At 45.2% G+C, this 23,604-nt stretch overlaps 1 protein-coding gene across 1 annotated transcript in view; it reads left to right on the forward strand.

Moving 5' to 3' along the window:
- The first annotated feature begins 10,311 nt into the window (after positions 1-10,311).
- Positions 10,312-23,604, forward strand: part of LOC311117146 (protein-tyrosine kinase 2-beta-like) — a 65,859-nt gene continuing 52,566 nt past the window's right edge. Inside the window, exon 1 of the mRNA XM_084192129.1 lies at positions 10,312-10,438. The gene's annotated coding sequence lies outside the window, so the exon portion shown is untranslated. The remainder of the gene's footprint in view (positions 10,439-23,604) is intronic.

The following is a 23,604-nucleotide window of genomic DNA, read 5'->3' on the forward strand; positions in this document are numbered from 1 at the left end:
TACGGCCCAGTACATCACTGGGGCAAAGCTCCCTGCCATCCAGGACCTCTATACCAGGCGGTGTCAGAGGAAGGCCCTCAAAATTGTCAAAGACTCCAGTCACCCTAGTCATAGACTGTTCTCTCTGCTACCGCACGGCAAGCGGTACCGGAGTGCCAAGTCTAGGTCCAAAAGACTTCTCAACAGCTTCTACCCCCAAGCCATAAGACTCCTGAACAGCTAATCATGGCTACCCGGACTATTTGCACTGCCCCCCCACCCCATCCTTTTTACGCTGCTGCTACTCTGTTAAGTATTTATGCATAGTCACTTTAACTCTACCCACATGTACATATTACCTCAACTACCTCAACTAGCCGGTGCCCCCGCACATTGACTATGCAACGGTACCCCCCTGTATATATAGCCTCCCTACTGTCACTTTATTCTATTGTATATATAGCCTCCCTACTGTCACTTTATTTTTTACTTCTGCTCTTTTTTTCTCAACACTTTTTTGTTGTTGTTTTATTCTTACTTTTTTGTTTAAAATAAATGCACTGTTGGTTAAGGGCTGTAAGTAAGCATTTCACTGTAATGTCTGCACCTGTTGTATTCGGCGCATGTGACCAATAAAATTTGATTTGATTTGATTTGACATCACAGGACCCACAGGAGATCCCCCTTCGTTCCAGCCTTTTGCTCTCAGTCATGGCCTTTCCTTCAGTCCTGCAGGTGTCCAATCTATGCCACAGGTTAGAGGTCAGTGGTGAGCAAACTGACGACTAACCCCTTACTAAAACCATTATGGAATAGCAGACCAATGATGTCATAATGATCAACATTGGAAAATAAAGAGGTCACTGATGTCTCTCGACTCAGTCACCATCAAGGGAAAGACTCATATTTTAGCCATCATTAAGAAGACAGAGGGGATAGTGGTCGGGTTAGGAGGGGTAGAGAGAGGGGATAGTGGTCGGGTTAGGAGGGGTAGTGTTGGGGTAGAGAGAGGGGATAGTGGTCGGGTTAGGAGGGGTAGAGAGAGGGGATAGTGGTCGGGTTAGGAGGGGTAGAGAGAGGGGATAGTGGTCGGGTTAGGAGGGGTAGTGTTGGGGTAGAGAGAGGGGATAGTGGTCGGGTTAGGAGGGGTAGAGAGAGGGGATAGTGGTCGGGTTAGGAGGGGTAGAGAGAGGGGATAGTGGTCGGGTTAGGAGGGGTAGAGAGAGGGGATAGTGGTCGGGTTAGGAGGGGTAGTGTTGGGGTAGAGAGAGGGGATAGTGGTCGGGTTAGGAGGGGTAGAGAGAGGGGATAGTGGTCGGGTTAGGAGGGGTAGAGAGAGGGGATAGTGGTCGGGTTAGGAGGGGTAGTGTTGGGGTAGAGAGAGGGGATAGTGGTCGGGTTAGGAGGGGTAGTGTCAAAAATAGTGTTCCAAAAAAGGTCCAGTTGCCAGGACCACGAATACAAATTCCATCTAGACACCGTTGCCCTAGAGCACACACAAAACTATACATACCTCGGCCTAAACATCAGCGCCACAGGTAACTTCCACAAAGCTGTGAACGATCTGAGAAACAAGGTAAGAAGGGCCTTCTACGCCATCAAAAGGAACATAAGAGTCGACATACCAATTAGGATCTGTCTAAAAATACTTGAATCAGTTATAGAACCAATTGCTCTTTATGGTTGTGAGGTCTGGGGTCCGCCCACCAACCAAAAATTCACAAAATGGGACAAACACCAAATTGAGACTCTGCATGCAGTATTCTGCAGAAACATCCTCTGTGTACAACGTAAAACACCAAATAATGCATGCAGAGCAGAATTAGGTCGATACCCGCTAATTATCAAAATCCAGAAAAGAGACTTTGAATTCTACAACCACCTAAAAGTAAGCGATTCCCAAATCTTCCATAACAAAGCCATCACCTACAGAGAGATGAACCAGGAGAAGAGTCCCCTCAGCAAGCTGGTTCTGGGGCTCTCTAAACAGAGAATACACAGTGGCAGAATACCTGACCACTGTGACTGACCCAAAATGAAGGAAAGTTTTGACTATGTAGACTCAGTGAGCATAGCCTTGCTATTGAGAAAGGCCACCGTAGGCAGACCAGGGTCTCAAGAGAAGACAGGCTATGTGCACACTGCCCACAAAATGAGGTGGAAACTGAGCTGCACTTCCTAACCTCCTGCCAAATGTATGAACATATTAGAGACACATCATTCCCTCCAATTACACAGACCCACAAACCCAATCTTGATAAACTCCCATATCTATTCGATGAAATACCAGTGTGCCATCACAGCAGCAAGATGTGTGACCTGTTGCCACAAGAAAAGGGCAACCAGTGAAGAACAAACACCATTGTAAATACAACCCATATTTATGTTGATTTATTTTCCCTTTTGTACTTTAACTATTTGCACATTGTTACAACACTGTACAGTCGTGGTCAAAAGTTTTGAGAATGACACAAATACTAATTTTCACAAAGTCTGCTGCCTCAGTTTTGAGGATGGCAATTTGCATATACTCCAGAACGTCATGAAGAGTGATCAGATGAATTGCAATTAATTGCAAAGTCCCTCTTTGCCATGAAAATGAACTTAATCCCCAAAAAACATTTCCACTGTGTTTCAGCCCTGCCACAAAAGGACCAGCTGCCGTCATGTCAGTGATTCTCTCATTAACACAGGTGAGAGTGTTGACGAGGACAAGGCTGGAGATCACTCTGTCATGCTGATTGAGTTAGAATAACAGACTGGAAGCTTTAAAAGGAGGGTGGTGCTTGAAATCATTGTTCTTCCTCTGTTAACCATGGTTACCTGCAAGGAAACACGTGCCGTCATCATTGCTTTGCACAAAAAGGGCTTCACTGGCAAGGATATTGCTGCTAGTAAGATTGCACCTAAATCAACCATTTATCGGATCAAGAACTTCAAGGAGAGTGGTTCAATTGTTGTGAAGAAGGCGTCAGGGCGCCCAAGAAAGTCCAGCAAGCGCCAGGACCGTCTCCTAAAGTTGATTCAGCTGCGGGATCGGGGAACCACCAGTGCAAAGCTTGCTCAGGAATGGAAGCAGGCAGGTGTGAGTGCATCTGCACGCACAGTGAGGTGAAGACTTTTGGAGGATGGCCTGGTGTCAAGAAGGGCAGCAAAGAAGCCACTTCTCTCCAGGAAAAACATCAGGGACAGACTGATATTCTGCAAAAGGTACAGGGATTGGACTGCTGAGGACTGGGGTAAAGTCATTTTCTCTGATGAATCCCCTTTCCGATTGTTTGGGGCATCCGGAAAACACCTTGTCCGGAGAAGGCAAGGTGAGCGCTACCATCAGTCCTGTGTCATGCCAACAGTAAAGCATCCTGAGACCATTCATGTGTGGGGTTGCTTCTCAGCCAAGAGAGTGGGCTCACTCACAATTTTGCCTAAGAACACAGCCATGAATGAATAATTGTACCAACACATCCTCCGAGAGCAACTCCCAACCATCCAAGAACAGTTTGGTGACGACCAATGCCTTTTCCAGCATGATGGAGCACCTTGCCATAAGGCAAAAGTGATAACTAAGTGGCTCGGGGAACAAAACATCGACATTTTGGGTCCATGGCCAGGAAACTCCCCAGACCTTAATCCCATTGAAACTCCAAGCATTGATTATGCAAGAATGGGCTGCCATCAGTCAGGATGTGGCCCAGAAGTTAATTGACACCATGCCAGGGCAGAGTGCAGAGGTCTTGAAAAAGAAGGGTCAACACTGCAAATATTGACTCTTTGCATAAACTTAATGTAATTGTCAATAAAAGCCTTTGACACTTATGGAATGCTTGTAATTATACTTCAGTATACCATAGTAACATCTGACAAAAATATCTCATAACACTGAAGCAGCGAACTCTGTGAAGACCAATACTTGTGTCATTCTCAAAACTTTTGACCACGACTGTATATAGACATAATATGACATTTGAAATGTCTTTATTCTTTTGGAACTTCTGAGTGTAATGTTTACTGTTAATACTTATTGTTTATTTCACTTTTGTTTATTATCTATTTCACTTGCTTTGGCAATGTTAACATACGTTTCCCATGACGATAAAGCCCTTAAATTGAGAGGGAAAGGGAGGGTTTTTTGAAGATGTTAGATCAAAGCATTCCATGTTGTCCCCTTTACACCCAAAGCCTTCTGGGAGTTTCCCTGAAGGTGGGGTCTGTGGTAATGAAGAGAGGGTGTGTGTGTGTGTGTATGGGGGGGGGGGGACATGATCGTCATCATTGCTCCTAATAGAGGAGTTGCTAAAAATAACTACTGGGAAGAAATTCCAGTGTTTAGCAACAGTGTTAATATATTTCACCTACTGTCATTACCTTACCACATCTTCCAGTGACGTAGGAAGGAATATATACACTGACCTTGAATAACAGTAAGAATTGAAAACGTTAATTTTGTTGTGTAGCCTATTCTGGACAAAGTATAGACACACAGATAGTGATCCCTGTGAGCACAGTCGCGTTCGCGTTCTCATTACATTAGTGTTGTTATGCCCCCTTGTGGCAAAATGGCAACACTGATCTCAAAGCTCGTCATCCTTTTCCCTGGTGCCGTTCTTACCTTGCCACTGTTCACAAATTTCATAATCACTCAGCTATTGGCTACTTCCAGCTTGTGAGTCCTTTTAAGAGAATTGAAAGGGATGGTTGGTAGATCATTTAAAGGGATAATTGGTAGAGAATTGAAAGGGATTGTTAGTAGATCATTTAAAGGGATTGTTGGTAGATCATTTAAAGGGATAGGGCCACCCATGCCACCTCTCTGCCCAGATACAGTACCTACAGTTGAAGTTGGAAGTTTACATACACCTTAGCCAAATACATTTAAACTCAGTTCTTCACAATTCCTGACATTTAATCCTAGTAAAAATGCCCTGTTTTAGGTCAGTTAGGATCACCACTTTATTTTAAGAATGTGAAATGTCAGAATAATAGTAGAGAGAATGATTTATTTCAGCTTTTATTTCTTTCATCACATTCCCAGTGGGTCAGAAGTTTACATACACTCAATTAGTATTTGGTAGCATTGCCTTTCAATTGTTTAACTTGTGTCAAACGTTTCGGGTAGCCTTCCACAAGCTTCCCACAATAAGTTGGGTGAATTTTGGCCCATTCCTCCTGACAGAGCTGGTGTAACTGAGTCAGGTTTGTAGGCCTCCTTGCTCGCACACGCCTTTTTCAGTTCTGCCCACACATTTCCGATAGGGTTGAGGTCAGGGCTTTGTGATGGCCACTCCAACACCTTGACTTTGTTGTCCTTAAGCCATTTTGCCACAACTTTGGAAGTATGCTTGGGGTCATTGTCCATTTGGAAGACCCATTTGCGACCAAGCTTTAACTTCCTTACTGATGTCTTGAGATGTTGCTTCAATATATCCACATAATTTTCCTTCCTCGTGATGCCATCTATTTTGTGAAGTGCACCAGTCCCTCCTGCAGCAAAGCACCCCCACAGCATGATGCTGCCACCCCCGTGCTTCACAGTTGAGATGGTGTTCTTCGGCTTGCAAGCCGCCCCCTTTTTCCTCCAAACATAACGATGGTCATTATGGCCAAACAGTTCTATTTTTGTTTAATCAAACCGTACTCTGGCTTTTTTATGGCGGTTTTGGAGCAGTGGCTTCTTCCTTGCTGAGCGGCCTTTCAGGTTATGTCGATATAGGACTCGTTTTACTGTGGATATAGATACTTTTGTACCGGTTTCCTCCAGCATCTTCACAAGGTCCTTTGCTGTTGTTCTGGGATTTATTTGCACTTTCCGCACCAAAGTACGTTCATCTCTAGGAGACAGAAAGCGTCTCCTTCCTGAGCGGTATGACTGCTGCGTGGTCCCATTGTCACGATCGTCATCTACAGAGGAGGACCAAGGCGCAGCGTTGAATGCGAACATTTTATTAAATGAATGAACACACGAACAAAAACAACAAAACGAAAACGTGACGTCCCTGGTTACATACACGAACCAACACGGAACAAGAAACCACAAATAATGAATGCCTAACGGCTACCTAAGTATGACTCCCAATCAGAGACAACGAGCTACAGCCGTCTCTGATTGGGAGCCACCCTGGCCAACATATATATACAACAACTAGAACATAAACAAATGAAAACTCACACCCTGGCTCAACATACTAGAGTCCCCAGAGCCAGGGCGTGACAGTACCCCCCCCTAAAGGCGCGGACTCCGACCGCGCCAACCAAATACAACAGGGGAGGGACCGGGTGGGCACTCCGCCTCGGCGGCGGATCCGGCTCCGGACATGACCCCCACTCCTTCTCTAACCCCCCAAAGTACCCCTGGTCCGGTCTGGCCCTGCTGACCAGAGCTGAACTGAACACTGGTGGAGCGGATTGCTCTAGCTCCGGCGTGACGCAGCACCTGACCGGTGCCGGACCCGCCACCGGTGGAACAGGCACGGGCCGTGCCGGACTGACGACGCACACCACTGGCTTGGTGTGGGGAGCAGGAGCGGGCCGAGCCGGGCTGACGAAACGCACCACTGACTTGGTGCGGGGAGCAGGAGCGGGCCGGACCGGGCTGACGAAGCGCACCACTCACTTGGTGCGGGGAGCAGGAACGGGCCGTGCCGGGCTGACGACGCGCACCACTGACTTGGTGCGGGGAGCAGGAACGGGCCGGACAGGGCTGACGAAACGCACCACAGACTTGGTGCGGGGAGCAGGAATGGGCCGGACTGGGCTGGCGACGCGCACCACAGACTTGGTGCGGAGAGCAGGAACGGGCCGGACAGGGCTGACGAAACACACCACTGACTTGGTGCGGGGAGCAGGAATGGGCCGGGCCGAGCTGGCGATGCGCACCGTAGACTTGGTGCGAGTGGCAGGAACAGCCCGGACCGTACTGGGAACACACACCACTGGCCCTACGTGGGGATCAGGAACAGGCCGGACCAGACTGGCAACACACGCCAGTACCTCTCGCCGTGCCTCTACATCTTCCACCCCCTCTTCGACCAGTGGCCCCCGTAACCTGGCGGCCTCCTCTGCCAATCCGCTGGGCCGCTCTGCCGCGGTCTCCTGCTGGCCCGTCGTCCACGGCGTTAGCCCCCCCCTAAAAATTTTCTGGGCGTCTCCCCTACCTGTGGACCAGGTCTCCATGTCCCTCGCCAGCCTTTCGCCCTTCTGCCACAATGTCAAGCCCTTCTCTTCCTCACTCGGCTTGACCCAGTCGAGGAGGCGAAGGAGATCTGTTAGGGATCTCCCTGGCGATGGCTCCTGGACACGCTGCTTGGTCACATCTTGGTGGTTTCTTCTGTCACGATCGTCATCTACAGAGGAGGACCAAGGCGCAGCGTTGAATGCAAACATTTTATTAAATGAATGAACACACGAACAAAAACAACAAAACGAAAACGTGACGTCCCTGGTTACATACACGAACCAACACGGAACAAGAAACCACAAATAATGAATGCCTAACGGCTACCTAAGTATGACTCCCAATCAGAGACAACGAGCTACAGCCGTCTCTGATTGGGAGCCACCCTGGCCAACATAGAATTACAACAACTAGAACATAAACAAATGAAAACTCACACCCTGGCTCAACATACTAGAGTCCCCAGAGCCAGGGCGTGACACCCATGGTGTTTATACTTGCGTACTATTGTTTGTACAGATGAACGTGGTACCTTCAGGCGTTTGGAAATTGCTCCCAAAGATGAACCACACTTCAGGAGGTCTACAATTATTTTTCTGAGGTCTTGGCTGATTTCATTTGATTTTCCCATGATGTCAAGCAAAGAGGCACTGAGTTTGAAGGTAGGCCTTGAAATACATCCACAGGTACACCTCCAATTGACTCAAATGATGTCAATTAGCCTATCAGAAGCTTCTAAAGCCCTGACATCATTTTCTGGAATTTTCCAAGCTGTTTAAAGGCACAGTCAACTTAGTGTATGTCAACTTCTGACCCACTGGAATTGTGATACAGTGAATTATAAGTGAAATAATCTGTCTGTAAACAATTGTTGGAAAAATGACTTGTGTCATGCACAAAGTAGATGTCCTAACTGACTTGCCAAAACTATAGTTTGTTATCAAGAAAGTTGTGGAGTGGTTGAAAAACAAGTTTTAATGACTCCAACCTAAGTGTATGTAAACTTCCGACTTCAACTGTAGATATATTGCTATTGGCACAACACCAGTCAGACCATCGTGTGTGTGTGTGTGTGTGTGTGTGTGTGTGTGTGTGTGTGCATGGTGTGGCACCTGCCTTTGACACAGTGGTACTGTGTTGTTGATATAGTCCGTGTGGGGGTGTTGGTGTAATGTTGTTGGCCCAGGTTGGGTGGTGAGAGGGTGAGGCTTGTTCATTGCCCGCTCCTGCCCCAGACATGAACCCCCATAGCAGCTGTCACTGTCTAAGTACACAACCATAGTTATGCCATTTCCCTTCCCTGGTGACCTACTACAGGACTGGACTGGAATGGTATGACTAGGACACAACCACAGATATGCCAAGCCCACTCTCTCTAGTCTAGAATCCACACACTCACAACTATTCCGAACTCCCTGACATACTGGCTGGAGTGGAGTGACTGGTATGGGAGAGTTTGGATGGCTGAGTGAGGCGGAGTAGGTGGAAAATGATGCCCCCCAAAATCAGGTTGGTATGTTGTGTTGAGATGTTCCCCCCTCTGTATATGCTGTTCCTTCTACAGCCTCATGTTCCCCCCCTCTGTATATGCTGTTCCTTCTACAGCCTCATGTTCCCCCCCTCTGTTTATGCTGTTCCTTCTACAGCCTCATGTTCCCCCCTCTGTTTATGCTGTTCCTTCTACAGCCTCATGTTCCCCCCCTCTGTTTATGCTGTTCCTTCTACAGCCTCATGTTCCCCCCCTCTGTTTATGCTATTCCTTCTACAGCCTCATGTTCCCCCCCTCTGTTTATGCTGTTCCGTCTACATTCTCTATAATGGGAAACAGCCCAACCAACCAGGGAGGTAACTCAACTGGGTGTAGGAACAAGGCCGGCCACATGCCCTCAGTGACTGTCGGGGTCTCAACTTACTGTTGAGCGTTAGAATAGTAGAATACACCAGGTGCAAGTTAAACATTTGGTTGTGCATCAGCAATTATTCTCTTGTTATGTCAGTCACCTGACAGTCACTCAATTAGCCATGTCAACTAACAATATTTTGATTGGTAAATTAGTCTAGCCAGCTATGTAAACTTGTAGTTATCATGGCCGAATACCGACAGGGCACGCAGGGCACGTGCCCAGGGGCCCGGACCTCCAGGGGGCCCCCCATTGATTTTGTTAGTCACTCTCACTCAGAACACATTAACATGGCATAAGGGAGGCAGGTAGCCCAGCGTTGGGCCAGTCACCGAAAGGTCGCTGGTTTGAATCCACGAGCCGACTAGGTGAAAAATCTCTTGATGAGCCCTTGAGCAAGGCACTTAACCCTAATTACTCCTGTAAGTCGCTCTGGATAAGAGCGTCTGCTAACATGTCAATGTAAATAAGTCTTAGCGGCCCCCAAAAGGCTATAGATGGTGCCATAGATCTGTTTTAGAAACAGATCTATGGCACCATCTAGTGTTCTGTATTGGTTATTAGGCGACCCAAGGATGGATTCCTATACTCCTCGCTGTGTAAAATACTGTATCTGCAAAACACTGCCTCCTAAAACATTCAAGCTAACCAGAGTAGACCTACAGAAGACATATTTTGCATGAATTAAGTAATTGGTCATGTATCTTGTGTTTCTACACCATACATAACCATTTCTCTGGCAAACACATTAGACACACATTTTTTTTCCACTACCCTTTATGTTTTGAATAGTTTATGCATGCACACTTTAAGACAATATAGTGTGTAGTCCTATAGAGAATATAAACGTTTTGAACCCAACTTAAAAAAAAAAAAAACCATTCACAAACGTAGTTTATAACATAACTGTTACTTGCACAAAACACAATAGAAATTGTAATATATGTCCATACCACAGAAATAAGGAAGTATCCCACCAAGGGGTTGCAGAGACAAGGGAGTGGCAAATTGCCTTCATCAAAACTGAGGCAGCAGACTTTGTGAAAATGTGTCTTTGTGTCATTCTCAAAAACGTTTGACCAGGACTGTACTGTATCTGCAAAACAATGCCTCCTAAAACATTCAACCTAACCAGAGTAGACCTACAGAAGACATATTTTTGCATTAATTAAGTCATTGGTAGAAATAAGGAAGTATCCAACGGAGGGTGTTGTAGAGACAAGGGGAGTGGCTTGGCTTGAGCACATACCTTCCTGCGTCACATACACTTTTTTATTCGAGGGAATACCTGGTAATACTCAACGGACTAGGCCTAAAGCAGAGCTGCCAGAAATACAATATAACATTTCCGTGCAGATGCTCGTGGAGTAACATGTCCTCAAATTAGGTAAGAGGCAAATTCCTAGAAATCAATATAAGAAGTGTTTTTACAACTGTAGGCTTAACTTCAGGTGTAGGAGAGGCAACGGGACGTTAGACGCGTCAAGGTATTTCAAGCGATTGGAGTTGTTAATTATTGTTGACCGTTTACTCAAAACGAAACTATTCAAGAGTCGTTTGAAGTCAGTAAAATTATACCATGAACATCATATTATTTCTAGCAGTTCACAAATATGTCATGTCATGTGTCTAAATGAAATGTGAAAAACATGAAGACTGAGGACAACATTTGTAATAGATTGATTGACATGTCTTAATGGTATGAGTCCTTTACCAATATAGATATATGAAAGAAATACCTTCGGATTCAAGCATTTGAACTTGAACAACATATGCACAATGTGTGGAATTTCTTCCATTGCATTTGCCACCTGAGTTCAGTTGGAAGAATCTCGATTATCACTCTGCAGGTCTGTGCAGGTGAAATTGTTGGTACGTGATTCCAGCGCCTGGGTGTATGACGCTGCAGTATGCAATCCTATATACTCCAAAACAAGTCTTCTTGCTCCACTGAATCTCTTACAGAATAGGGAAGTATAGAGGGTGTATCTATCTGTGTTTTGGTTTTGACAAGTGAGGTGGATTTCCGTGGTAAAGTTGGTTTGAGATTCGATATTCAACAGACATTTGGACCTTCAAACTTCTATAGCTCGGGAACGATTTGAGCTATATACCTCAGGTGAGGCTCTTTATGAAGGAAAAAAGTTGTACAACATTGCACAGGTCTTATTTTCCCGAGTCCGACCCGAGTTTCATAATCACAAAGCAACGTTGTAGGCAGCCGGCTCAAAGTCAATGCAACTAGTTAGGGACCGTCAACAAAGTGCATGATCACAATATTCAAATAGCTCTTACACCAAGTGACTTAGCAATCTAATTTCAACTGTCCATTGTATCTTTCATAGAGAGGCAAGTTGCACACCCTTTGGTTTTCTCATAAAATGATTCCAACATGTTCTTTTGTAAATATATATAAAAAAATTCTAAAAAAAAACGTAATTCAAAATCTCCTTGACCATGTGATCTACACACCTTAAATCAACGTTGTATTGTTCACAGGGTAGGGACACACATCACACAATTTAATGAAAAATTGTTACATTTTCTTTTACCTTAATTTATTTGTTGAATGTTTGACTTTGAATTCCAATAGCTCCTTGATCACACGGGCACCTTAAACCAAATGTTGTATTGTCACAGGGTAGGGACGCACATCACACACCCTTTGGTACCCTTTTATTTATTTATTTAAAAAAAAATTGTTTACGTTCATTTATTAGTTCAATTTTTGACAGATTGTCACCTCTTACCTGGACGACTGCAACGCTCATCTCTATAGCCTCTCTGTCAACCCTCTTCAATATGTTCAGAATTATGTTGCTTCAGTGCCCACCCTGAAGGGTAGAACATTTTTGTGTTACCTTACCTTCATGGCTCCATCTGTTTACAGGCATTTTGATGGGCTGACAGGGGGAGGGAAAAGATAGTGTCCTTATCTGATGTTCTGGTATAAAGTAAGGCTGTTGGAGAACTTTGCAGACTGGCTGTAAGCTCCTTCTCATCATTGTGCACTTTGTCTGAATGCTGTTAAACCTTTAAAAGACCGTCGTTGTTCGCTCTCTCCTTGGATCCTTTATTTCACATCACTGGAAACCGAAACTTCCCTACATCCGCGCCAAAACCTGGGAAAACATCACATCCACTCTCCAACAACTCCACTGCTCACGTACACATCTCTCCATGTCCTGGATCTATCCTGCACATCTCTCCATGTCCTGGATCTATCCTGCACATCTCTCCATGTCCTGGATCTATCCTGCACATCTCTCCATGTCCTGGATCTATCCTGCACATCTTCTCCACATCCTGGATCTTTCCTACCTCTCTGACATGCTTGCACATCTAAATCCCCTGTCACTCACTCCGCTCATCTGACTCCAGCTTCCTTATCGCCATTAACACCAGACTCCTGGCCACTGGGGGACCTTGTCTTCAGTGCCTTCAGCTCAGCTGCACTCCAGCTTCCTTATCACCATTAACACCAGACTCCTGGCCACTGGGGGACCTTGTCTTCAGTGCCTTCAGCTCAGCTGCACTCCAGCTTCCTTATCACCATTAACACCAGACTCCTGGCCACTGGGGGACCTTGTCTTCAGTGCCTTCAGCTCAGCTGCACTCCTCTTAAACTCCTGGAACATCCATCACTCCATTTGCATATTTATAACCATCTCTTCAGACAGCACCTATGTTACCCTCCATTCAGCCCCAAGTCTCCCATTTCTTGTTAGATGTTTTGACTAGAACCAAACGTTTAAAAAAAAATCATATTACTCTAGTGCTAGCCTCTGGCTTCCTGTTTAAGGTTAGGGCTGATTTTCAAGGTTTTACTGTTAAGCTACAAAGCATTACATGGACTTGCTCCTACTTATCTCTCGGAGTTGGTCCTGCCGTAGATAATGTATCTACATGTACGCTGCGGTCACAAGACGCAGGCCTCCTTATTTTCATGATCATATATTATTATTATATTATTATTATTATTATCATTTCAAAGGAAACAGCTGGAGGCAGGGCTTTCTCCTCTAGAGCTCCCCTTTTTATGGAATGGTCTGCTGATCCATGTGAGAGAAACAGACTTGGTCTCAACCTTTTTTAAGTCTTCACTGAAGAATCATCTCTTCAGTAAGTCCTATGGCTCGGGGGTGCAAAGGTGAATGGCAAGGCACTGGCAAGAGGACCCACCCTTGCTGTCTGTGCTTGGCCGGCTCCCTACTCTCTCCTGGGATTCTCTGACCGTATTAGGGAGGCATATTCACTGGCCCGCTCGTGCTCTCACATGCATTCCCTATCAGGGCACATCATGCCAGGCTTTGTTCACTGTACTCCACTGTTGATCCATTTTTAATTCAGGTCAAGGGCTATGAATACTGTACTTTCTGAATGCACTATCTTCCCCATGAAGTGACTGAAAACATTTCACTTTTTAAGAAGGCGTGTAAGTAGATGAAAGTGGGCGGCAGGTGGCTTAGTGGTTGAGAGCGAAGGGTCGTTGGTTCTAATCCCCGAGCCGACTAGGTGAAAAATCTGTCGATGTGCCCTTGAGCAAGGCACTTAACCCTAATTGCTTCTGTAAGTCGCTCTGGATAAGAGCGTCTGCTAAATGACTAAAATGTAAATGTAAATGTACTCGACTCCCTTGGGTCTTCCTGTCCAGTTTTGCTAGGGCTAGTGTGGTGGGGGAGATCTTCCTGGGCTATACTCAACCTTGTCTCAAGGTAGTAAGTTAGTGGTCTGTGGATTTCCGTTGAGTGGTGTGGGGGGCTGTGCTTTGGCAAAGTGGGTGGTGTTTATCCTGCCTGATTAGCCCTGTCTGGGAGTAATTTTGGACAGGCCTACAGTGTTGCCCAATCCCCCCCCCTGTCTCAGTCCGCAGTATCTATTCTGCAATAGCCTATGTGCCGGGGGGGCTAGGGTCAGTCTGTCCTATCTGGTGTACTGTGTGATCTTAGGCATAGTCCCTCTGATCCTCCGCTATCTCTCTGTTTCTCTCTCTCTCTGTCTCTCTCTCTCTCACACACACACACACAAACACTGTACACAGTGATTGATTTATGTTATTGTTGTACATTTCTCATTCTAGATGGAACCCTCTGTAAAGGTTTCTACCTAGTACCTAATGTGGTTCCCCTATGGGGACAAGCAGAAGGTTTCTACCTGGCACCTAATGTGGTACCCCTATGGGGACAAGCAGAAGGTTTCTACCTGGCACCTAATGTGGTTCCCCTATGGGGACAAACAGAAGGTTTCTACCTGGCACCTAATGTGGTTCCCCTATGGGGACAAACAGAAGGTTTCTACCTGGCACCTAATGTGGTTCCCCTATGGGGACAAACAGAAGGTTTCTACCTAGCACCTAATGTGGTTCCCCTATGGGGACAAGCAGAAGGTTTCTACCTAGTACCTAATGTGGTTCCCCTATGGGGACAAGCAGAAGGTTTCTACCTAGCACCAAATGTGGTTCCCCTATGGGGACAAGCAGAAGGTTTCTACCTAGTACCTAATGTTGTTCCCCTATGGGGACAAGCAGAAGGTTTCTACCTAGTACCTAATGTGGTTCCCCTATGGGGACAAACAGAAGTAGTCTATATGTTCTACTTAGCACCTTTTTTCTAAAGAGTGTACAACAATAATCTACTCTCATTTGCAATTGAGTTCCTGGATGTGTTGTGATGTGTTCAGAGTTGCTGGAATTATGTAATATTTAAATCCAATTTCAAGTGGCATATTTATCTTTTAAGTCCTTCCGTAGTTTGAATTTGAAAGGCATTGTGGTTAATTTCTTCTATCAGTCTGACTCCATAGCCTTCAGAAGTTAGTAATGTTGTGATGATAAATGTGTGCCATGATTTCACTGGCAGGAATAGATCCATCTTTTTCTTTCTAGTGATCCAAAGAAATTGTATTTGATGCCAATCAAGTGTTAGTTCACAAAAGGAATGGTGCAAAGGGGGGGTGCTGTGGGATTATTTAAGATAATTTTTGTTTTGAAGAGGTAGGGTTACAGATGTTTTCAGAAGATGGGCAGAGTCACTGCTTTTGATGTTTGCAGAGAATGACAGTGTTGTCCAGGGTCACGCCAAGGTTCCTTGCACTCTGGGAGGGGGACAGTGGCGTTGTCAACCATGATGGAGAGGTCTTGGAGCTGGCAGGCCTTACCTGGGAGAAAGAGAAGCTCTGTCTTGTGGAGGTTGAGCTTGAGATGGTGGGCCGACATCCAAGCTGAGATATCTGCAAGGCACGCAGATATGCGTGTTGCCACCTGGGTGTCAGAAGGGGGGAAGGAGAAAAGTAGTTGAGTGTCATCCACATAGCAATGATATGAGAGACCATGTGAGGATATGACAGAGCCGAGTGACTTGGTGTATAGAGAGAAGAGGAGAGGGCCTAGAACCAAGGCCTGGGGGACACCAGTAGTGAGAGTACGTGGTACAGACACATCCTCTCCACGTCACTTGGTAGAAGCGGCCTGCCAGGTAGGATGTAATCCAAGAGTGTGCAGAGCCTAAGATGCCCAGCCCTGAGAGGGTGGAGAGGAGGATCTGATGGTTCACTGTCGTAGGCAGCGGAGGATGAGAACAGAGAGAGTCAGCTTTGGCAGTGCGGAGAGCCTCCGTGCCACAGAGGAGAGCAGTCTTGGTTGAGTGACCCGCCTTGAAGCCTGACTGGTTAGGGTCAAGAAGATCGTTTTGAGAGAGATAACGAGAAAGTTGGTCAGAGTCCTGTGAGTGTGCAGAGAGTGCAAAAATACAAATTCCTACAGTTCCTGTAGCCATTCTGTTAGGTATTGAGCAGTCTTATGGCTTGGGGATAGAAGCTGTTCAGGAGCCTGTTGGAGTCAGACATGATGCACCGGTAACGCTTGCCGTGCTGAAGCAGAGAACAGTCTATGGCTTAAAGGAGAAGGTTTAAAAGGGAGGGAGGAGAAGGTTTAAAAGGGAGGGGGGAGAAGGTGGTTAAAGGGAGGGGGGAGAAGGTGGTTAAAGGGAGGGGGGAGAAGGTGGTTAAAGGGAGGGGGAGAAGGTGGTTAAAGGGAGGGGGAGAAGGTGGTTAAAGGGAGAGGGGAGAAGGTGGTTAAAGGGAGGGGGAGAATGTTGTAAAGAGTTTCCTAGTGTTAGAGGCAGAAGCTAAAAAATGTAGAGTGATAGAAAGTGGCTTTAGCAGCGGATAGAGAGGAAGAGAAGGTAGAGAGGAGGGAGGGAAAGGATGATAGGTCCTTCAGAAGTTTACTTTTCCTCCATTTTCGCTCAGCTGCCCGCAGCCCTGTTCTGTTAGAAGGGTTGCAGCCAAGGGTTGGGGAGCGTCTCTGTAAAGCCTACAGGGGGAGGAACAGCAGCCCTGTTCTGTTAGAAGGGTTGCAGCCAAGGGTTGGGGAGCGTCTCTGTAAAGCCTACAGGGGGAGGAACAGCAGCCCTGTTCTGTTAGAAGGGTTGCAGCCAAGGGTTGGGGAGCGTCTCTGTAAAGCCTACAGGGGGAGGAACAGCAGCCCTGTTCTGTTAGAAGGGTTGCAGCCAAGGGTTGGGGAGCGTCTCTGTAAAGCCTACAGGGGGAGGAACAGCAGCCCTGTTCTGTTAGAAGGGTTGCAGCCAAGGGTTGGGGAGCGTCTCTGTAAAGCCTACAGGGGGAGGAACAGCAGCCCTGTTCTGTTAGAAGGGTTGCAGCCAAGGGTTGGGGAGCGTCTCTGTAAAGCCTACAGGGGGAGGAACAGGTATAGAAAACACACACATAGTTGACAAAAGCTACAAAAGAGCAAAATGAGATAATCTGTAGAAAACTAGGTAAGCTACTCCAGTGAGAGAGAGCCTTCCTCTCTTTCCCTCCTGGAACAACTCCACAGAACAACTTGGCAGAACCGTCTTTGTTTCAGCGACGGTCTTAGTTTTGCCCTTCCCCTCAATCCTGTTTGATGTGTCAACAATCGGCTGCAAGTTATGAGCAGTCAGCAGTTCACACACTAAGTAGGCCACTGGGAAGACAGACAGCACTTCAAGTAGCTGGCCCTAGCTAGCTACAAGACAGCACTAGACAACAACAGATTAAGACAAAAATGATACTTATCACTCCTGGAGATATCAGGAGTCCTCTAGCTATAGCTAGAGATTGAAGCTATATTTAGAAACATGGAGGTAGACGTGGTAATGGTTGATCCTCAGCATAGTTTCTGGAAACATGGATGTAGACGTGGTAATGGTTGATCCTCAGCATAGTTTCTGGAAACATGGAGGTAGACGTGGTAATGGTTGATCCTCAGCATAGTTTCTGGAAACATGGAGGTAGACGTGGTAATGGTTGATCCTCAGCATAGTTTCTGGAAACATGGAGGTAGACGTGGTAATGGTTGATCCTTTTATTTTATTTATTTTTATTTCACCTTTATTTAACCAGGTAAGCCAGTTGAGAACAAGTTCTCATTTACAACTGCGACCTGGCCAAGATAAAGCAAAGCAGTGCGATAAAAACAACAGCACAGAGTTACATATGGGGTAAAAAAACATAAAGTCAAAAATACAACAGAAAATATATATACAGTGTGTGCAATTGTAGCAAGTTATGGAGGTAAGGCAATAAATAGGCTATAGTGCAAAATAATTACAATTAGTATTAACACTGGAATGATAGATGTGCAAGAGATGATGTGCAAATAGAGATACTGGGGTGCAAATGAGCAAAATAAATAACAATATGGGGATGAGGTAGTTGGGTGGGCTAATTTCAGATGGGCTGTGTACAGGTGCAGTGATCGGTAAGGTGCTCTGACAACTGATGCTTAAAGTTAGTGAGGGAGATAAGAGTCTCTCCAGCTTCAGAAATTTTTGCAATCCTCAGCATAGTGTCTGGAAACATGGAGGTAGACGTGGTAATGGTTGATCCTCAGCATAGTTTCTGGAAACATGGAGGTAGACGTGGTAATGGTTGATCATCAGCATAGTTTCTGGAACATGGAATAAAGTAAGAAATATAGATGCATAACAAATTGGTAATAAACATGAGATAGACATGTATTAAAGAGTTATACACCATTCACATAAGACACAGAAAATACATGAATATGAAACATTGCAAATGACTTTGTGGAGAAAGCAAAGGAGGTCCTCTTTGACTTCAGATAGAAGGCTGATTTCAGCCGACCCTCAATTGAGAACAGGTAGAGAGGTTCAGCAGTTTAAATTACTTAGGGACTATGTGTGATGTGTGTCCCTACCCTCTGAACAATCCAAAGTTATCCAAAGGAGCTATTGAAGTTTAAGTAATTTTGTGTGTGTGTATATATATATATATATATATATATATATATATATATATATATATATAATGGACAGTTGAAATGAGGTTGCTAAGTCACATGGTGCTAATGAAATTTGAATATTGTGATAATGCACTTTGTTGATGGTCCCTAACTAGTTGCATTGACGGTGCACCAGGCTGCCTACACAGTTGCTGTGTTAAAGGCATAGTGCATTTGAACATATACTTTGCTCTGTCAGTTTTCTAATGTTGCCCACAGTAAAACTAGATTACATGTTTTTACTTTCTACATGTTTTTACTTTCTCCATCTGTTTTTAGCCTTTCATTCTTCTACGTAACAGTTTGTCAGGGCTGTTTCCCTGTAGGCTGTCCAATCTTTCCAACCCTGTCCACACACACACACACACACACACACAAACAAACAAACAAATATACTTCCAACCCTGTCGAGGTCTCCCTATCTGTACCTCTGGTGCTCAGGGTTTAGTGTTTGCCTGTTAAATATTAAACCCTCCAGAGGTCAGCTCTCACATTCCTGTTATCGGGACCTGTTCCAGCCCTTTATGGATGTTACCCACTGTATTTGTATCTATTAAGGATCCCCATTAGTTCCTGCCAAGGCAGCAGCTACTCTTCCTGGGGTTTATTATGGATCCCCATTAGTTCCTGCCAAGGCATCAGCTACTCTTCCTGGGGTTTATTATGGATCCCCATTAGTTCCTGCCAAGGCAGCAGCTACTCTTCCTGGGGTTTATTATGGATCCCCATTAGTTCCTGCCAAGGCAGCAGCTACTCTTCCTGGGGTTTATTATGGATCCCCATTAGTTCCTGCCAATGCAGCAGCTACTCTTCCTGGGGTTTATTATGGATCCCCATTAGTTCCTGCCAAGGCAGCAGCTACTCTTCCTGGGGTTTATAATGGATCCCCATTAGTTCCTGCCAAGGCAGCAGCTACTCTTCCTGGGGTTTATTATGGATCCCCATTAGTTCCTGCCAAGGCAGCAGCTACTCTTCCTGGGGTTTATTATGGATCCCCATTAGTTCCTGCCAAGGCAGCAGCTACTCTTCCTGGGGTTTATTATGGATCCCCATTAGTTCCTGCCAAGGCAGCGGCTACTCTTCCTGGGGTTTATTATGGATCCCCATTAGTTCCTGCCAAGGCAGCAGCTACTCTTCCTGGGGTTTATTATGGATCCCCATTAGTTCCTGCCAAGGCAGCAGCAGGGACTGTGAACAGACACAAACACAGGCACAGACACACACATGATAACATACGCACTATACACACACGTACATGTATCTTGTGTTATAGATATGTGGTAGTAGAGTAGTGGCCTGAGGGCACATACTTAATGTGTTGTGAAATCTGTCATGAATGTATTGTAATGTTTTTAAAATTGTATAACTGCCTTAATTTTGATGGACCCCAGGAAGAGTAGCTGCTGCCTTGGCAGGAACTAATTGGGATCCATAATAAATACAAATACTCTTCCTGGGGTCCAGCAACATTAAGGAAGTTTATATACAGTAAAAAAATATTACATGACATTACATTTCATAACACTTTTCACAACACATTAAGTGTGTTCCCTCAGACCACTACTCAACTGCCACATATCTACAATACAACATCCATGTGTACCAGTGGCGGTCAGTTCTGTTTTAAGATGAGGGAGGATGATAATTTTTTCCCATGTCATTCATATTTTATTCACCCAGTTCAATGTAACATTGATAGGTCTACCTGATACTCTAATTTTCCCTTTACCCATCACGAGGTTGCTACAACCTAGCCTATGAATGAAAGTTTACAACGTAGCTGCACACAGGTTCGAGAGAGAAATTTGAGGTGACAGACAGGGTGTAATCATTCGTCCAACAGTTGCAAACAAGAGTTTCTATTGGACAACTTCAGGTATGTTTATCCCCGTTTTGTTCCGTTTTAAGAAACGTTTTTCAACAGGAATGAACACACCCCTGATCACGCGTAAACACAGTTCACTTTCATAGCAGCCATGTTGTATTCATTCGCACGTCTATGCTCTCTCCTCCTCTCACCTTTTCCCTTCGTCTGTGTATGTGACCAGGCATAAAAAAACCTTTTCATGCCAAACCTTCATATCATAACCGCTACACACAGCCTACATCGTTGTCCCCATATTAGCTAAAGTAACGTCATAGTCAACATAGCTAATAGAACTAACGTGTTTGTAAACCCACTACAATCATGCAGTAACGTTACAGTGTACAGTCAGTAAGCAGTTATACCGGCGGGCCCCGGTGGCAATAATTTTGTAAAACCAAAAGCTTACCTTGACTTGGAAGAGTTCCAGTGTTGTGTTGGAAAGTCATAGCCAGCTAGCTAACATAGCATCCCTCTGTTTGAGCAGGGTGTTTCAGTAGGCTGAACTAGCTAGCTGCATTTGCTAGCTAAGAAAGTGAAACTAAAAGTGGGAAAAAAAATGACAATCTCTCTCTCTAGTATTATTTGGTGACGTGATTATATGTAGTTTAGTTTTATCTAAAAAGGATAACTTTTTAACTGTTTTACAATGTTTATTTTTCTGAAAATCACTGAAGAGGATGGTCCTCCCCTTCCTCCTCTGAGGAGCCTCCACTGATGTGAATGTGTGTGTAGAGTGCGTGTGTTAGCATGTGTCTGTGTCTGTGTGTGTCTCTTCACAGTCCCCACTGTTCCATAAAGTGTAATTGAAATGTTTTTTTTTTCCAAATCTGATTCTACTGCTTGTTATCAGTTACTTGATGTAGAATAGAGTTCCATGTAGTCATGGCTCTATGTAGTACTGTGCACCTCCCATAGTCTGTTCTGGACTTGGGGATTGTGAAGAGACCTCTGGTGGCATGTCTTGTGGGGGTATGCATGGGTGTCCGAGCTGTGTGCTAGTAGTTTAAACAGACTGCTCGGTGCATTCAACATGTCAATACCTCTCACAAATACAAGTGGTGATGAAGTCAATCTCTCCTCCACTTTGAGCCAGGAGATATTGACATGTATATTATTAATGTTAGCTCTCCGTGTACAGTTAAGGGCCAGCTGTGCTGCCCTGTTCTGAGCCAATTGAAATTTTCCCAAGTCCCTCTTTGTGGCACCTGACCACACTACTGAACAGTAGTCCAGGTGCGACAAAACTAGGGCCTGTAGTACCTGCCTTGTTGATAGTGTTGTTAAGAAGGCAGAGCAGCGCTTTATTATGGACAGACTTCTCCCCATCTTAGCTACTGTTGCATCAACATGTTTTGACCATGACAGTTTACAATCCAGGGTTACTCCAAGCAGTTTAGTCACCTCAACTTGTTCAATTTCCACAGTATTCATTACAAGATTTAGTTGAGGTTTAGGGTTTAGTGAATGATTTGTCCCAAATAAAATGCTTTTAGTTTTAGAAATATTTAGGACTAACTTTTTCCTTGCCACCCATTCTGAAACTAACTGCAACTTTGTTAAGAGTTGCAGTCATTTCAGTCACTGTGGTAGCTGACGTGTATAGTGTTGAGTCATCTGCATACATAGACACACTGGCTTTACTCAAAGCATTGATGTTATTGTGAAAACCCATAGGCAAATGCAACTACAGTGGCTGCCTGTAATATAGCCCTTTGGTGGGGAAAAACTAATTCTGGTTGGCTGGGCCTGACTCCCCAGTGGGTGGGCCTGACTCCCCAGTGGGTGGGCCTGACTCCCCAGTGGGTGGGCCTGACTCCCCAGTGGGCGGGCCTGACTCCCCAGTGGGTGGGCCTATGTCCTCCCAGGCCCACCTATGGCTGTCCCCCTGCCCAGTCATGTGAAACCCATAGATTAGATTAGGACCTAATAAAATGATTTCAATTGACTGATTTCCTTATAAGTCAGTAAAACCGTTGAAATTGTTTCATGTTGAGTTTATATTTTTGTTCAGTGTATATATAAAGCCAGTTTGGTTGTCATACCAAGCTACCTAACTGTAAGTTGCTCTTGATAAGAGTGTCTGCTGAATGACTAAATGTAAGTACTTGTGTTTCAATGAAAGGTCCCATTTTTTCATTAAGAAAATATTTTCGTAACTGTTTCTCATGGAGATGTTTGGATTGGGTTTCTCAAAGTACAGCTACTAATATACTGTAGAATGGCATGCCATTACGCAAGACAGGAGATTGGAAACCTTACCCTTGCTTTCCTCCTGTGCAATCGTTTGTAACTAGAAAACATCTCAAATGGTCAAACTTTATTAGCAACTGACCATACTACTAACCTTTCAGAGTTCACAGCATTTAAAGTATTCGTTATCAAAATGCTATGAACCATGTACTATTACATGAAAATGATTGAACAGGAAGTAATGAGGTGCCTGTTATGTAATATTGTCTGAGCGTCTCGATCGTAGGATCGTAGCGTTCCAACCCCTCCCTCCCACAAACCCATGTGGTGGTGCTAGGTGCTGTGGGGAGTATCTCCCAGACAAACACGCACACAGGCACTTACACACACGCGCACGCACGCACGCACATACACACACACACACACACACACACACACACACACACACACACACACACACACACACACACACACACACACACACACACACACACAGAGTGAGAGACACACACAGGGCCCTAGTTGAGGAATTCCGAGCCTCAGGTTAACAAAACAGTAACCTCTCCAACAACAGCTGAAGCCCTGAACACACCGACTGAAACACACCGACTGAAACACACCGACTGAAACACACCGACTGAAACACACCGACTGACGGACTGAAACGCACCGACTGAAACGCACCGACTGAAACGCACCGACTGAAACGCACCGACTGAAACGCACCGACTGAAACGCACCGACTGAAACGCACCGACTGAAACGCACCGACTGAAACGCACCGACTGAAACGCACACGACTGAAACACACCGACTGAAACATGTGGACTGAAACACAGCTCAGCTCTGCTCTCCGACAGACAGACAGACCTAGCATACATAACCCAGGGCCTCATTATGGAGTGATAACATGTCAGCCAGATTTCTATGGGAAGACTGCTAAGGTGACGTACTGCGTAGATGCTGCAGACTATTTTGAACTATAATTGGGAGTATTATACTGTGTTAGCCAGTGATGCTGTCCAGGTATGTACTGTATTGGTAATTGGGAGTGTTATACTGTGTTAGCCAGTGATGCTGACCAGGTCCTGTCCAGGTATGTGCTGTATTGGTAATTGGGAGTGTTATACTGTGTTAGCCAGTGATGCTGACCAGGTCCTGTCCAGGTATGTGCTGTATTGGTAATTGGGAGTGTTATACTGTGTTCGCCAGT

Source organism: Coregonus lavaretus (assembly GCF_964263955.1).
Source record: "Coregonus lavaretus genome assembly, contig: HAP1_SCAFFOLD_1397, whole genome shotgun sequence".
Taxonomy (NCBI): domain Eukaryota; kingdom Metazoa; phylum Chordata; class Actinopteri; order Salmoniformes; family Salmonidae; genus Coregonus; species Coregonus lavaretus.